This window comes from Micropterus salmoides, unplaced genomic scaffold (assembly GCF_014851395.1).
Source record: "Micropterus salmoides isolate LMB-PRFRI ecotype aquatic unplaced genomic scaffold, ASM1485139v1 Ms_hic_scaffold_17, whole genome shotgun sequence".
In the NCBI taxonomy this organism is placed as follows: domain Eukaryota; kingdom Metazoa; phylum Chordata; class Actinopteri; order Centrarchiformes; family Centrarchidae; genus Micropterus; species Micropterus salmoides.
The window spans coordinates 15,974,361-15,980,646 of NW_024040817.1; the positions used below are offsets into that span (position 1 = coordinate 15,974,361).

A 6,286-nucleotide genomic window follows, 5' to 3' on the forward strand; every position below is an offset into this window, starting at 1 on the left:
AGACCCCAAACACACTAGCAGCTGGTCAGCCTTTCTCAAATGGGAGGACCTCAGAGTATAAATACTGACAGGTGCTCTGACAGGGCAGAGCAGATGAAGTCTCCCGTCCTCCGCCGTCACAAGAGGTGGAGGATGAAATGCCTGCAGCACTGTGGACCCTGCCGCACAAGAAGGCACTTTAGGGATGTATCCTGGACGAGGGTGCAGGATAGCCCTAATATTCCCCGGGGCAAACTCCAGGCTTTGCGGGAAACCGAAAGCGCTAGGAGATCCCCCACCCTCCTCAGAGAGGTGATAGCAAGGAGAAAGGCCATCTTGAGGGTCAAGTGCTTAGCCTCAGCTGACTCCAGGGGTTCAAAGGGGGCCTCAGCCAACGCCCCAAGAACCACCGCCAGATCCCAAGTGGGAACCTTGGACCGTGTCGCAGGTCTCATCCGGGCACCACGGAGGATCTGTGTGGACGGGGCCCTGGAGCTGAGGAGGGTCTCAACTGCTCCGGCTGTTAGACCCGCCTCTAGGTACTGTGCCCCCTCAGGGGCCAGACCCACAGCCGCCATATGGCGGGGCAAGGTTGAAGAGCCCGGCCCTGCGCCTGGGACAGCAGGTCTCTCCTCAGAGGGACCTGCCATGGAGGGCCGTCCAGGAGCGACAGTTGGCCAGAACGGGGCTACGAGCAGTAGGCCGACATTGTCCTGGCGGACCTGCTCCAGAACCCCCGGGAGTAGAGCGACTGGGGGAAAAGCGTACAGATGTAGCCTCAGCCACGAATGTACCATGGTGTCCAGACCCACCGGGGCTGGAGGAATGAGAGAAAACCATAGCGGGCAGTGCGTAGTCTCTTGAGACACAAACAGATCCATGTCTATGGGGCCGAACTCTCTGCACAAGAGCTCCACCACTTCGGGGTGAAGTCTCCATTCTCCGGGCCTCAGCCCCTGCCCTGATTCTGCATCCCCAGGAGATACATCGCCCTGAGCGATAGTAACCTCTGCTGGGACCACAGGAGGATCTGACGCGCCAGTCTGTACAGAGGGCGCGAGCGCAGACCACCCTGGTGATTCGGCCACCACCGCTGTGTTGTCGGAACGAACCAGGACGTGGTGGCCTTGGAGATCGGGCAGGAAACTCCTTAGAGCCTGGAACACCGCCAACATCTCGAGACAGTTGATATGCCACTCGGACTGATGCACCTGCCAATATCCCCTTGCAAAGCGGCCGCCCATGACTGCGCCCCAGCCCGTGAGGGAGGCGTCTGTCGAAATGACCAGCCAGCGACAAGACCCTCCCAGCAAGTTTCCTACCAAACTGATAGGGAACGAAGACACTTGCGTGTAAACCAAATCAGACGGAAAGGATTTCCCCTCGGGAAAAAACCCTTGGTCCTTAGCCACCTCTGCAGGGGTCTCATGTTCAGCAGTCCAGATGGTATTACACTGGACGCAGCCGCCAGGAGACCCAACACTCGTTGAAGGTGTTTTATAGTGATGCCGTGGCCTAACCCCTTTCATGGCAGCCAAAATGGTGTCGACACGTGCCGGAGACAATTGTGCCCGCATCGTTGTCGAATCCCATACTACCCCTAGGAACGTAGTCCGTTGGGTGGGCGCCAGCACACTCTTCTTTGCATTGAGCCTCAGCCCTAAACGCAGCAGATGAGCTAGAACGACATCTCGATGCAGAACCGCCAACTCTCGAGACTGGGCTAGGATGAGCCAGTCGTCGATGTAGTTGAAAATCCGGATGCCCTGGAGCCTCAGCGGGGCCAGTGCTGCATCCATACACTTGGTGAATGTGCGAGGGGAAAGTGCCAGGCCGAATGGAAGAACCCGATACTGATAAGCCACACCCCCGAAGGCGAACCTCAGGAACTTCCTGTGAGAAGGACGGATGGAGACGTGGAAATAGGCGCCCTTTAGATCTATCGTGACGAACCAATCCTCGGATTGGATGTGCGTCATGATGGCGGGGATGATGAGCATCTTGAACCTGAACCTCCTCAGAGACCGGTTAGAACCCGCAGATCCAAAATAGAGCGCAGCCCTCCGTCCTTCTTGGGGACTATGAAGTACCAGCTGTAGAACCGGCGTCTCTGTCTGGGGGGGAGTCACGTTCCACGGCCCCTTTCCTCAGCAGAGTAAGAACTTCCTGTCCCAACACCGGACCTTGCTCCGGGCGGACCACAGTCCAAACCACCCTGTTGAATTTTGGAGGGCGGGTTTTGAACTGTAGTCGAAACCCATCTATGGCAGTGCGCAGGACCCATGGAGAAATGTTCGTCAGGCTCTGCCAAGACTCTGCAAAGTCTGCCAACGGAACCAGCCCCTCGGGGCTGGTGGTCGGTGTCTCGTGTGATCTTCTGGTGGACCCCTGAAGCCCCAGAACGGCAGGGGAGAGCCGCCGAAGATCCACGGTGAGTGAGTCTGAACGCCGCCTGACTGCAGACCCTCGTGGCAGGCAGTACGGTGTGGACTCGATGGTGGCAGGTACGTCCCGAACGTGTAAACGGCGGGATAACATCACCCGTTGCCACGGCGGAGGGGACCTCGATCGGCCTCACTGTAGTTCAGTGATCGGGGCGTGGAAAGCCGTGTAGAGAAGGGTCTGCCCCATGATTTACTCAGTTCATCATGTAAATCAGGAAAGAATGGCAGAGACCGGCGTGGAGGTGGTGCATGGTGCTTAAGAAACCTTTCATCAAGCTTACCACTAGCCTGTGGTGTCTGCTCCTCCTGTGGCCAGTTGATGTTGAGCTTAGCCACGGCTCTAGTCACCACCTCCAGCAGCACGTCATAGTCGGGCACCGCCTGATGACGCCACCCCGACACCCGGAAGTCATCGTCCACTACGCTGAGCACGTCCGCCTCCTCGGAGTCGGATTGCTGCAGCGCCTCCGGATCCAAACCGCGAGCGGGAGAAGCCGGGAACAGGCTCCCGAACGAGGAAAGGAAGCGTCGGAGCCAGCGGATGAAGGTCGGGAAAAAGCCTCAGCCGTCCCGAAATCCTCCGACAGATCGCGCTGCGAACCCCATGAGTGAAGCCGCCGGGCCACCTCAGCGGCCGCAGGGCCCGCGCCACGGGGAGAACACATCCGGCCATCCTCGGAAAAGAGAGCCATGCTGTGCCTCAGTACCCGCACGGAAAGGGCTTCGCAACGGGCGCAGGCAGCCCCCTCGAGAGCTGCCCGGGCGTGCTCCGTCCCCAAACATGAGACACACATCTCATGAGAATCTCCATCCGTGATGTACCGAGGGCAAGAAAAAACACACCTTCTGTACATCTGGTTGCCGGACATGCTGGTAGACTTCTTCTTCAGGTAAGACATACTGCTTGTAGGACTGGAGCTTTCTTCAAACAACATACAGAGCGCCTGCTGAATAGAAAAAATCTAATGATGAGTGTGTACAGGTGTGCTTTATACTCCTCCGGTTATTCCGTCACACCTTACCGTTCTAGCAACAAACCAACACCATAGTGTCGTAACCGACGCAGTTCGAGTTCCCTCGAAGGGGAACAGTAGGAGTTCAACCTACTCAGAGTTAACTCTGGGTTATCAGGCAAACTCAGGGTTGAGAAACTCTGACTGCCTACACTAGAGTTAAATGGTACTACGAAGGTGGATAAGATGTTGGTTAGTTGAGTCCGTGTTAACCCCGTGTTAACTTATTTGGAATTGGTGTGCAGAGTTTTTTCGCAACGGCGCATGCTCCGTATTTCTCCAGAGGAATTCACGTTGGTAATGTCAGGAAATTATGAATGTAAAGACAAGTTAATGGCTAAATCTAATACCGTGGCAGGTGACAAAGCCAGGGAGGCTTGTTGACATCGCATTGAGTAAATTTGTAGTGTTCTTATTGTAGTTTAAATCTCTATGTAGGCCTATTTTATGGTCTGTTCTTTTATGTGTAATATGATTAAGATGTAAAGGTACAACTGCACATAAGGTCCATTGTAATAGAAAAAAGGAGCCAGCGGAGAGGGGTAATAATCTGAGAGAAAATTGAATTTCCAAGATTAATCTACAAGTAAAAAACTTTATATAGAATATTCTCTGACATTATAGTCACACGTTTATGAGAGCTTCACTTTGCAAAACTGCAACATCACACACACACGTCTGCCATGTAGGCTATTATGCACGCATCGGATTTAGCAGTGAGGAAATACTCGTGAGTTTAGCCCACAATCACTATCAAGCACTTTAGAGACTTTGCCGTGGATTGGGCGTATTCAGAAGAAAACACCAGAGTGATTTTCGATTTTGTAAGACATTAATTTCAGGGAAATTCCGATTTTTTTCCCACTTTAATCTAGGATTTTTTTTCATGGTTATTAACCCCGACCCTGGCTTTTTATTTTTGGACACGTAAAATCTAAATATGTGAAAACACTCGCACAATTAATTATAGTCTACAGATGGGCTACATCAAAGAAATTATCCCGTTAATTGAAAATCACAGAGGCTGCAGGGCTCGATGTCTGAACGTAATGCTGTAGTGTTCAGAATAACTTCATTTCAACCGCAGTGGAACAAATCAGGATGGAATCTAAACATATTTTATGAAGTGGTGTATATTAATATCCTTCTTCTCATCATTAACACTGAGTACAGATGTGCTGTGTTGTCCAGGAGCGGGGTAACCTCGAGTTAACCATGATCAAAATGATACAGCGTAAATTGCCATGGCAACAGACCTCGGGTAACACCTATACTCCTTTCGTAGTACGGGTTAACCGGGAAGTTACACACCGACGTCACGAAGTTACTTCTGAAGTTACCTGGATAAGCCAGTTACCCCACTTCGTAGTACAGGCTACAGTTCAGGGAACAGAGACAGCTAGGGTGACCAGACATCCCGAAAAATCTGGGACAGTCCCGAATTACGAGCAGTTGTCCCGACCCCTGTCCAGTTTGTTCATAATAAGTTTGATCATAATTGTTTTGAATGTTCTACCTCAGATTTGTGAAGTGATCCACTGTTTGGCATCAAGTGTTGAAACCACAAATTACCATCAGGTTTCTTCAACTTTTCAGGAGCAAAAATCAGCCTTTAAACTTGAAAGAAATAACGATTTGACACATTTCGTGATAATTATTATATTTATTAATTATATTAATTTGTGAGAGTAACTGACCTGCAGCATGATCTTCAGCAGGTCAGTATAGATAAAACCCATTTTTGTAGACATGTTACAGAATTATTGGCACCTAGCTCCCACTTGACCACTTGAGCACAGCAGAAGAATAAGCTTCAATTCCTAAACCATCATTAGCAACAACGAACAGGCCATGGCTCGGTGCCCTGAAAATCCTCCTCTGACCCTCAAGTGGTCCTCTGAGAGATGAGCTAGGAATGAAAAAACAGAATAAGCAGAGAAATGGAGGGTACTTTCACCTCAGAGAGAGTTATTTGTTTCAGGAACAACATTAGTTCTTTTTACCATTGCTGAACCATTTCGTCAAGCAATATGAACAACAACAATGAATAGCACCATTCTTCACAGATGCAAAAGCAGATAAATAAAATATACGGTAATGTAGTACCTTACAAGACGCTCCAGCTTGGAAAGTGGGCTGGCAGCCAGACAGTTGCCGCTCCTGGACTGGTGGAGGGAGGGAATGAGAAATGCTCCAATATCCCGCAATGGTTATAGTCAAAGGTCCCATGCAGAGTGGTGTTGCCATGTAGCAGTATTTACTTTTTCTTTGTAATCACACAAGACCATTTTAAAGATATATATAAGAAGGGGGAGGTCCCTGTTGTCCCATTATGCGCCACGTTTGTCTTTGAAAACCTTTTTAACTGCTGTTTATGGCCCCCCTTTCCCCATCGGCACACCTATAACAACAATGTGCTTCTAAAAGGAAACACAATAGCACACTATCTGCATAGTTTTACTAAAACTACTAGAGGGTTGACCTGCCAGTTTACATCCATACACATGTACAAAAAAATGTGCATTTCACCACATATTGTAGTCATATGATAATATATAATTGCAGTGTAATTTTGCAGTTTCTTTACTATAAGTGACAGCTAATATTGGGCATCATGTAAGAACATTTTTATATCCCTATCCTAGACCTTTCTTATTGTTTTCTGTGAGGTTTTCAGCTTGGAGTGATCTAAGTCGGATTTACCAAATTCACAAACTTGCTGTAAATTGCTCATTTCAGCCAGTATAAATCATGAAATCTATCTTAAAAATATTTTTAACTTTGTAGTAAATTCTCAAAATGTTTAATTGAATATTCATGTTGCATAATTGTGTTACTTACTTAAAGTTG

The 6,286-nt window shown here is 49.4% G+C and overlaps 1 long non-coding RNA gene across 1 annotated transcript; it reads right to left on the reverse strand.

Moving 5' to 3' along the window:
• Positions 1-5,079: 5,079 nt before the first annotated feature.
• Positions 5,080-6,074, reverse strand: LOC119908129. The gene is made up of 2 exons (XR_005445195.1): positions 5,543-6,074; positions 5,080-5,345 (listed from the first exon to the last, which is right to left on the reverse strand). It is a non-coding gene; the product is annotated as an uncharacterized LOC119908129 (long non-coding RNA).
• Positions 6,075-6,286: the final 212 nt, after the last annotated feature.